At 36.6% G+C, this 11,670-nt stretch overlaps 1 long non-coding RNA gene across 1 annotated transcript; it reads left to right on the forward strand.

The window, feature by feature from the left end:
• The first annotated feature begins 7,680 nt into the window (after nt 1–7,680).
• On the forward strand, nt 7,681–10,324 carry LOC149767918 (uncharacterized). Its single transcript, XR_016399766.1, has 2 exons — nt 7,681–8,034; nt 10,070–10,324. It is a non-coding gene; the product is annotated as an uncharacterized LOC149767918 (long non-coding RNA).
• The last annotated feature ends 1,346 nt before the right edge of the window (nt 10,325–11,670 follow it).

Raw genomic sequence — 11,670 nt, forward strand, 5'->3', positions numbered from 1 at the left:
TGGGTAGTTATATCTGCATAGGTCAAATTGTTTAGAAATGAGATAATAAGCCTCAAATATAGAACAAGTCAAAAACATTGAAATTGCTTGATCCCAGTTAAAAACTAAAGTGGTTTAGGCAAATGTTGAGCTGGGGACCAAAATAATATATCAATATAATAAAACTGTTCCCACACAATACAATAGTTATATAATAAAATAGGAAAAGCAGGAACTGTTGAACATCTATATATCCTATGTTACCTAGCACAGGATAGGAAGAATATACTGGATTGTCTTGGCCAATTTTAATCATTGGTAACAGTTTCTTTACATTCTAAAGTAGACTTCAGCTTAAGATTGCCACAAGGTTGATTCGGCTTAATAGTCTAGGATAGCAAAACACTATTTATATAGGTTTGTTGCATGACCAGAAGCATAATTGCTCAGTTTGCATGGGCAAATGTTAAGCCTTGCTGAGAGGATGTGGTTGTTCAGAACATACATCTGTGTCATCTTGGATCTCTTCTTCGTCATCAGAAACATCAGAAAGTGTTGAGGGCAGTGCATAGTTTCTCACAATTCTATGAATACCAATAGGGTGTAGCTCCTGTAATTTATCTGCTGGAAATTTGCTTTGCTATCAATGATTTGAAAAGAATATCATTCATGTACCCCCCAAAAAAAAATAAAAGAATATCATTCACCAATACATTCAAGGAGAATGTCAAGTAAATGCTGCAATTTGGGAAGTAGAAAACATCGGATGAATGCTTAGGTAAAGTAATCCAACTTGTTTGAAACATGTTTAAATTAATAACATAAAAAATTGTAAAATAAAAACTAATGGCATTATTGATAGTATTTCTGTAGGTAATTATTTTCTCTGTATTTTCCGATAATATAAAGATCTAAAATTAATATAATCTAAAGACGGGAAACTATCAGTTCCTTTGAACTGCAATTTGAATACAAATATCATATAGATACATCTGTTTGTATTCAAGTAGAGATAGGATAATAGCAAACGATATTGAATGCCTTAAGAGCATATGAAGTAACATAGATCTTGCAAAATAAGTATAAATTCAGGACTTACATGGAAGAGTACAAATTCTAAAAGAAAAGAAATATAGAAAGGGTTTACACACTTAATAACAATACAGAGCAGCACAAGAAACAGTGTAAGATGTAGGAGATTCAACAATGCAACGAAGAGGCTAGACTACAGCTTCTTTTTATTATCTCTTCTAAATAAATGTTGTAAGATTATTATCCTTACCTGCAATCGGAGGGAAAGCAATGTATTAAAACAGATAGAGATTATGATTGTGGCTTCATGTTATCATCGGCTGTGCCACTCAGTACCATGGTTGTATTATATCCAGGATTTAGGGTGCGACAGACACTTGCAATAAATTTTTTCTACTGATATCAATTTCCCTTTCAGTTGGATTGCATTTTCTTCAAAGAATTAAATTAGACAAGGAAAAATTTTCTCTCACTAAAGTTGATTTTGCTCTCTCTGCATACCAGTTGAACAAAGACTTAATTTTGGCAAGGAAAAATTTGACTCATTTTTCAGTTGATAAGCAAAGCATACTGCAATGTAGGCCCTTTCTAATCCTATTTTTCATTCCTGTCCTTAATCAAACATAGAGCAGATATCAATGAAAACAATGAATTGTGTTAGATGGCCGTCAGAGGTAGTCCAACGTGAATAGAGGAGTGGAAACAAGAAACCAGATCATACCCATTTAGTCCTGATTCCTAATTGACTACTTAATGGCCACATAGTACTGGCAGTATGTTAGGGTGAGTGACAATATTTTGATTGTATCATTCATACATTACCAATAACAAAAATCCAATGATCAGGCATGGCAGTGCTTATACAGGATACATTCAATAACTCATGTAAATTATGTCTGATAAATGATACAACTTATATTTATGCACTCCTCTGACATAGCACTTCAATCTGATAAGGGAGCAATGCTAAATCCTCATAATGTAAGAACTTAATATGGCACTCAAATAGGGTTAAAAATGGATCGAATATAGATCGGATATTGGTATATCTATATTTTTCAACAAATACGGATACAGATACTAAATGGATATAAAGGTGAAAGTGGATCGGATAATATCCATCTGGATCCGTTTTCGTATTCGAATCTAACTGGATATGGCTAGAAATTTGAGCATCCGACTAATATCCGTATTTGTATCTATATCCGTCAAAGAAAAATGGATATGGATATGGATAGACAACTATCCGATCTGTATCCGAATATCCGATTCCATTTGTAACTCTATGTAATTTTATATGGCATTCACAAACTTTTTTAAAAAATAAATGACCATATTAACATGCTATTAACTTGATTTGTACATACTATTAACCTAGAACCTTAACTAATAAAGTTTCTAGCTATTAACTTCTAATAATTTAATTTAAATGAAAATTAATCTTAAAATGGAATGATTTGTACATCCTAGGACCAAAATGGGCATGGTTTGAACGTGCTAGGGTTCCACCTAATCTCAACCCAAAATTGTTGTATAGTGTAAATCAACTCAACTTAAAACACCATTGTTTGGGACAATTTTTTTTTTACATGTTGTGAACATGGGACAGATATTTAAAAAGCCTTCCATTAATAAAAGTTCTTAGATCATTCTGAAATTTTAAATTTAATTTTCAATTTAATTATTTATAAAAATATTAAAGTTATTATTAAAAATATAAGTATAGCATTTGATAATTATAGACCATTTTCTGAGATAAATAGTGCACTCTCTTAAAAAAAACTTTCATAGAAATTATCTATTTTTAGGTAATTAAAAAATGCAAAAATGTCTAAAACTTTTGCTAAAGAAAGGATAAATTGATTCAACTACGTTGTAAGGACAATGCACCAATGAATCAATGAATTTGCATTTTATTACATCCATCTCAAAACAGGCACTATTTTGCCTTGGAAATACTATTTGGCATCTTTTTCAAAGAACATTATATGAATAGATGTTTTGGTTAGAAAACATTAAGATCATTGAATGGGTTTCTTACTGCACTCAAAGCTATCAGCCACTAGACAAAACCTTAACTTTCTATCAAATGGGACTTCCTCTCACAAGATCATAGGTCAAATTTTCTTTATTGCATCTCTTTGTTATATCTGTATCAGAGATAAAAGTCCAAAATAGAGAAACTCTCCTTTTTTTTTTTCTTAATTATACAAAGTTCGTGGGCACCTAAAGCCTGCAAGTTTAAAGACTTGGTTTTTGTTCATACACACAGAGCTAGCACTACGTAAAAATATTAAATTCCCGACTTTTATTCGCCGACATGTATTTACTGCTTTACTCTTTGTATTCTCAAGTGTACCTACATATACATCAATACAATGAGTAGACAATTTTCTTCAATTATTGTGCACATTAATCTCTAATTGCTTATGTGTTCTGCTTTCTTCCTTTTTGATACGATGACAAAAAGGGGGAGAAATATATTTAATAGATATGTTAAAGGAATCAATGAAAATCAATAAAAAGAAAACTTTTAAAACACACAATAATTTATTCTTAGTGGATTCGATACCTCGAGGCTCATTATCTCTCTGTTGGGGCTCCTAATGGAGTAATCTCCAGAATCTATTCAAGGGATATTCGGAGATTAGTTGAATCATACTCAAGAACAAATTGGCAGATTTTTTCTCTAAAAACCAAAAATTTAAGTTCAAAAGCTTCAATGCACTAAAAGAAAATTCAGAGAATCAAAACAAAGTTGAATGCATGTGTTGAGGGGGAGAATCTGAATTTTTTAGAAAGCAAAATCATTAAATATATATAAGCCAAACAATTGATTGCATGACATGAAGGCTTATATAATTCCAAATGAAAGGGGGAGCTTTAACTTCAAAATTTATTGTTTCACACCTTTCAAGTTTGGATAAATTAAATAACCAGACACTTGAATTCATTTTAAAATTTTATTATAAATCTCCTTGTTTGTTGAGCAATTCACTTTACATATACTCAATGTTTTGTCATCATCAAAAAGGGGGAGATTGTGGAGTGATTGATTATAACCCTATTTGATTTTGATGAGCTCAAAGCATTTGAGTATATCTTATGTGTACTAATGAATTCAATCTAGTGTTTCAGTGAAATTCTCTTAAATTTATGGTTAAATGTCTCTAGATTTGGTTCAAGACATTTTGGATAAGTTAAGAAGTCAATATGAACCAAAGTCTGAGACTCGAGTCGACTCCGGGATATTACGAGTCGACTCCAAGCGTATCAGAAGCACTGGCACAGGCTCGAGTCGACTCTGGAACATTACGAGTCGACTCCGACTGAGAACAGACAGACGAACAGAAAGACCCAACTCAAAATTTGTCAGCGAGTCGACTCTTGAAGAGCGCGAGTCGACTCCGATGCTTGCCGAGTCGACTCCAAAGTAGTATGAGTCGACTCCAGGGAGTTACAGACAAAAAGATAGAGAAGTTATTTTGGACCCTGAGAGCCGAGCCGACTCCTGAGGAATGCGAGTCGACTCCGATGGTTGGCAGGTCGACTTCAAAAGAAGCGAGAGTCGACTCTCAGTGTAATACAAGGCAAAAGTCAGAGAGCAACTTTCAGACACTGAGAGCCGAGTCGACTCCCGCAAAGCCCGAGTCGACTTCGAGACAGCGCGACCCCAAAAGGACAGAAGACAGTATTTTTGTCTCTGAGAGGCGAGTCAACTCCAAGACAGTTCGAGTCGACTCCAAGGCAGCGCTATTCCAAAAAGACAGAAGACTGTTTTTCGGATACTGAGAGCCGAGTCGACTCCGAAACAGTCCGAGTCGACTCCAAGACTGCACGAGCCAAAAGACAGAAGATCGGGAGTTTGGACTCTGAGCGCCGAGTCGACTCCCAGAATTTCCGAGTCGACTCGAGTGAGCAAAGTTGAAGAATACCTCTATGGATTCCTTGGAATGAGTCGACTCCAAAAGTGCCAGGTCAGCTCCAGAGTTTGGGGAGTCGACTCCGGGTTAAGTCGAGTCGACTCCCAGTCGAGAAGTGCACTTTAATTCAAATCCGGAACAGTTGCCGAGCCGACTCCAGAAAAGCATGAGTCGACTCCTGCTGCAGCCGAGTCGACTCCAGATCGCGCGAGTCGACTCCGATCCCAACGGAAACATTGTCAGGATGTGCAGAATGTGCAGAACGGCTAGAAGATTGTGTCTAACGGCTAGTTTCCGTGGGAAATGGCTTAAATAGCCACAGAGAACTGTAGCACGGTAGAGAAGTGACATTCCACTCTAAGAAAACAAGAAATCTTCATCTGCAAAAGGATTTCAACGGAAAAGAAGGAAGAGGGCCATTAACTCCATTCAACCAACTCTTTCCAGCATTAAAGAAGTCTCCTTCAGCCTTCAAGTCTTCAAGACATTCAAGAGGAGACCCAGAGTTCGAGAAGCCCTCCTCTACATCATCATAAACTTGTTTGAGGGCTCTTAACTTCTCTATTATTTAAATTGCTTAATATCTGCTTGCTTAGAAGCTGTATTTTTCTGTTTGTTCTTTCTATCCATTTTATTCTTACTTGATTCAATCAGGGGATTGAATCAAGGGTGTAAAGGTTTGTTGGTGAGCCTAGGTTGAAACCAACGTGTAAGGGTTTGATTGTGATCCCGGAAAAACAATCGGGTGGTTCTAGTCGGTGAGCCTGGGAAAACCGACCGAGTTCGTTGTGATCTCGTAAAACAACAAGTTGGGTTGTGAGCTTGTAAAACAACCGGCTGTAATCCGAGGGGTTATAGTGAATTCCCAAGTGAGGCTTGGGGAGTGGACGTAGGAGCAAGGGTTAGCTCCGAACCACTATAAAATCATTGTGTTTGTGATTGCCTTTGTGTCTCTTACTTTCATTTCATTCACTGCACATAGCATCTAATTAACCAACTTGCAAAAAGTATTAATTAGTATTTCACAAACCATTTAATTGTAATAATTATTTTAAAACCCAATTCACCCCCCTCTTGGGTTGTCTATCTGGGCAACAAATGGTATCAGAGCCAGAATTCTTTTACCCAAAGAGTAAAAGATCAAAATGACAACCCCATTTAGATCTTCTCATATTGAGGGCCAGTCCACCCAAAGACCTCCATTCTTTAATGGATCCGACTACTCATATTGGAAGGCTAGGATGAGAATATTTATCCAAGCCCAAGACTATGAGATGTGGACCATCATACTAAATGGACCATACATCCCATCCATTTATCTAGAGGGTGTCACTGTACCCAAACTTGAAAAGAATTGGGATGAGAATGACATTAGGAAGGCACAACTAAATGCCAAAGCAATGAATGTGCTTTATTGTGCTTTAGATAGAAATGAATTCAATAGAGTCTCTACTTGCAATTCTGCAAAAGAAATTTGGGATAGACTTGAAGTGACCCACGAGGGCACGAATCAAGTCAAAGAATCCAAAATAAATATATTAGTTCACAAGTATGAATTATTTAAGATGGATTCTAATGAAACAATCACTTGCATGTTCACCAGATTTACTGACATTGTCAATGGCCTAAAAAGCCTTGGCAAAAATTATACTAACAGTGAGCTTGTCAGGAAGATTTTTCGTTGTCTACCAAGGTCATGGGAAGCCAAGGTGACGGCAATCCAAGAGGCTAAGAATTTAAACAAGCTGCCACTCGAGGAGCTACTTGGATCCCTCATGACACATGAGCTAACGATGAAACAACACAATGAAGAAGAATCCTCTCACAAGAAAAAGGTAATAGCACTAAAATCTGTTTCCATTAACAAGGATGTGTCTTGCAGCAGTAGCAGTGAAGAAGAAGACAATGAGGGAGATGATGATGAGGCTCTCCTTGTAAGAAAATTCCGTAGATTCATCAATCGGAAGAAGTCCTCTCATTAAAGGAGAGGCCCCTCAAGTTCCTATCACAAGGATAAAGGTAAGGAAAGGAAAAATGAGGGGATCGGATGTTATGAGTGTAAGAAGCCGGGGCACTTCAGAGCTGAGTGTCCTTTGCTGAAGAAGGGGAGCAAGTACAAGAAAAAGAAAGTCCTTGTCTCCACCCTATCGGACTCCGACACATCATTATCTTCATCGGATGAGGAACAAGAAGAAAAGGCCAACCTTTGTTTTATGGCTAACGACAATGAGGTAATATTCGGAACACATTTAGATTTTACTTTCGATGAATTATATGATGCCTTCAATGAATTAATGGACGAATATAAGACAATAAACCTTAAAAACAAAGAATTAAAACTAACTAACCAAACTCACCTCCGTAAGTATGATACATTAGTTAAGGATAAAGACGTTATTATTAAAGAAAATTCAGAACTTAAGACAAGCAACCAAATCTTAATTCAAAAGACTAATACCTTAACTAAAGATAACGAAAGGCTGAACAAAGAAATATTAGAACTTAAAAATAATAAACAAATCTTAAAAGAGAGTCTCACAAAAGACCTAAATGGACTAAAAACAGAAAATCAAAAATTGACACTAGAACTTGAAAAGTACAAGCCTTTTGTAGAAAAATTTATATATAGCTCAGAAAAATTAGAAATGATACTTAATAGTCAACGAGCTGTGTTCAATAGGGCTGGTTTAGGGTATAAACCTAAAAATAAGCAAAAACTCCTTAGTAATTTCTTTGTTAAAGCAGGAGAAAGTAAAACTAAGAAAATAACCTGTTTTTGTTGTGGAACATTAGGACATAAAGCAAATGTGTGTGATTATAGAAAAGAAAAAACTAAAAGAAAAATTAAAAGGGTTTGGGTTCCAAAAGGAACCAACATTACTAACCATGAAGGACCCAAGAAAACTTGGGTACCTAAAATTGTATGATTTGCTTGTGTAGGAGTGTCTTGCAGCCAAGGTCGACAAAAATTGTTGGTACTTGGATAGTGGCTGCTCAAGACACATGACGGGTGACAAAGACCAATTCTTCACCCTTGAGGCTAAGAAGGGAGGTGCTGTGACTTTTGGAGACAATAACCAAGGTCACATCATTGGTATAGGTAAAGTACAAATCACCCCTTCAACCTTTAGTGATAATGTTCGATATGTTGATGGTCTTAAGCATAATCTACTTAGCATTAGTCAATTGTGTGATAGAGGTTTTGATGTTTTGTTCAAACCATCCCTATGCATCATAACCAACTCAAATGACAATAGTTTAGTTTTTAAAGGAATAAGACGTGAGAATGTGTATGTAGTAGACCTTGAGGATCTAGCCAAACATAACCCATGTTTAGTTGTTAATGAAACTAAGGATAATGATGCTAGTTGGTTATGGCACCGTAAGTTAGGTCATGCAAGCATGGATACAATATCAAAACTAGTTAAAAGAGATTCCGTGATAGGTTTGCCAAAACTGAAGTTTGAAAAGAATAAAATATGTGAAGCTTGTCAATATGGCAAACAATCAAGGAACTCCTTTAAATCCATAAATTGTGTCTCTACCTCTAGACCTCTAGAACTACTACACATGGATCTATTCGGACCAACTAGAACCACAAGTCTAGGTGGAAATAAATATGGCCTAGTTATTGTAGATGATTTTTCTAGATATACTTGGGTCATGTTCTTAGCTCATAAAGATCAAGCATTTTCAGTTTTTAAGAAATTTCATAAGGAAGTAACAAATGCTAGAGATACTTCAGTCATAGCTATTAGAAGTGACCATGAAACCGAATTTGAAAATCATTTATTTGATGAGTTTTGTAGTAAAAAGGGAATAACTCATAATTTTTCTGCACCTAGGACACCACAACAAAATGGAGTTGTAGAAAGGAAAAATAGAACTCTAGAGGAAATGGCTAGAACCATGTTATGTGAAAGTAACCTCCCTAAGTACTTTTGGGGAAAAGCCATTAATACCTCATGTCATATATTAAATAGAGTTTTATTGAGACCCATTATAAAGAAAATACCTTATGAACTTTGGAAAAACAGAAAACCAAAAGTAAACTATTTTCATGTCTTTGGATGTAGGTGTTTTGTTCATAATAATGGAAAGACAATCTAGGTAAATTTGACTCTAAATCTGACGAGGGTATATTTTTGGGGTACTCTACAACTAGTAAAGCCTATAGAGTATTTAATAAAAGAACTCTAGTTATAGAAGAATCTATACATATTGTTTTTGATGATTCTAGTGATATCTCTTCTAGCAAGAGAGTTGATCTTGATGATGATGCTGAAATTCTTGAAGAAAAGATTGATGAGATGACATTACAAGATGATGAACAAAAATTAATTGGAAATGCATCATCAAGCCAAGAGGCTATTGTGGATCATGGGCTGACTAAGGCTTGGAGGTATGCTCACGGGCATCCTAAGGAATTAATTTTAGATGATCCATCTCAACCTGTTAGGACTAGAGCATCTCTTAGGAACTTAAATAATCATCTAGCTTTTGTCTCACATTTTGAACCCAAACACATAGAAGAAGCTGAAAAAGATGTAAATTGGATAAATGCAATACAAGAAGAATTAAACCAATTTACTAGAAACAAGGTATGGAACCTAGTTGAACGACCCTCTGAATATTCAATTATAGGTACCAAATGGATATATAAAAATAAACTTGATGAAAATGGAATTGTAATTAGGAATAAGGCTAGACTAGTAGCAAAGGGCTATAATCAAGAAGAAGGTATAGATTTTGATGAAACCTTTGCTCCTGTAGCTAGACTTGAGGCAATTAGATTATTATTAGCATTTGCATGCTCTAAGGATTTCAAATGGATGTAAAAAGTGCATTTTTAAATGGGTATATTAATAAGGAGGTGTATGTAGAACAACCTCCTGGTTTTGAAAATCATCAATACCCTAATCATGTGTATAAACTAAACAAAGCACTTTATGGTTTGAAACAAGCACCTAGAGCATGGTATGAAAGACTCAGCAAATTTCTATTAGAACATGAGTTCTCTAGGAGAAATGTAGATACAACACTGTTCCTAAAGAAGAAAAACAAAGATATGTTAGTAGTGCAGATTTATGTTGATGATATTATTTTCGGTGCTACTAACAATCGCCTCTGCGAAGAATTTGCTGACTTGATGCAGAGTGAGTTTGAAATGAGCATGATGGGAGAGCTGAACTATTTCCTCGGGCTTCAAAATAAACAATCTGAAGAAGGGATCTTCATCAATCAAGCTAAATACATCAAGGAGATGCTTAAGAAGTTTGATATGGAGGGAAACAAGTCAATCAGCACACCCATGAGCTCATCATGCAAACTAGACCAAGATGAATCAGGTAAATCTGTAGATCAAAAGATGTATAGAGGTATGATAGGATCTTTATTATATCTCACTGCAAGTAGACCTGATATCATGTTTAGTGTATGCATGTGTGCTAGATATCAGTCTAATCCTAAGGAATCTCATCTAATTGCAGTCAAGAGAATCTTTAAATACCTAATAGGAACAAAAAATATAGATTTATGGTATTCTAAAGAATCTAGCCTGAACTTAATAGGATACACAGATTCAGACTTTGCTGGTTGTAAACTTGATAGAAAAAGCACCAGCGGGTCGTGTCAATTCTTAGGAGAAAATTTAATCTCATGGTTTAGCAAGAAACAAAACTCGGTTGCATTATCTACTGCTGAAGCTGAATATGTTGCAGCCGGGAGTTGTTGTGCTCAAATCATGTGGATCAAACAACAATTGGAAGATTATGAAATTAAACAAGATAAAATTCCCATTAATTGTGATAACACAAGTGCTATTAACTTAACTAAGAATCCAATTCAGCACTCAAGAACCAAACACATTGAAATAAGACATCACTTCATAAGAGATCATGTATTGAATGGTGATGTTACACTTCAATTTATTTGCACAAATGATCAACTAGCAGACATCTTCACAAAACCCTTGAGTGAAGAGAGGTTTAGTGTGCTTAGGAGAGGATTAGGAGTGATTGATCCATCCTAGTGATGTTCTCTTCTAATTCATTGATTTCGATGATTAGCTTGTGTTAAATATAGAGTTTCTCATCTATGATCATCAAATCAGATCATAACTTAGTGATTGTCCCTTGTTTGGCACGAAAATAACATGATTTTAAGGTACGTACCAGAGTTGGAGTCGACTCGGATAAGTTTCAGAGTCGGCTCATGACGGGGAGTCGACTCGCACATAGACGGGAGTCGACTCGAGGTCGATGGCAGCATCAGGAGAGTCGACTCGCACATAGACGGGAGTCGACTCGAGGACGATGGCAGCATAAGGGGAGTCGACTCGCGCATATTTTGGAGTCGACTCGAGGTCGAGTCGACTCGCGACTTACTGGAGTCGACTCGCGGTCGGGATCCGAGGTTTTAACCCTAATCCAAGCGTTTAATCAACACTTCTATTCACCACCTCCACTGTTCACAAACCCTAGAGCCGTCTCCGACATCGTCTCCGACCTCCGTTAGGGTTTTTCCGTCGACCTTCTTCCGTCCATTAGGTTTATTCCCCATCCCTAGGTCAAGAATGCCCCGTAAGATGGTTGTCCCAAGCCGGAAGAGGCCCCAACCCGCGAGCGGCGCCGAGCGACGGTCCAAGGCTTGGAATGATCCCGTGAGGCCACAACCTCCGGTTCGTTCCCCGCCGAGGCCGGTTCCCTCGCGACCGTGCGCCGGGAAGGCGGTCTCC

This window comes from Phoenix dactylifera, chromosome 3 (assembly GCF_051530095.1).
Source record: "Phoenix dactylifera cultivar Ajwa chromosome 3, Ajwa_hap1_PhDact_Kaust_v1.1, whole genome shotgun sequence".
Taxonomy (NCBI): Eukaryota; Viridiplantae; Streptophyta; class Magnoliopsida; order Arecales; family Arecaceae; genus Phoenix; species Phoenix dactylifera.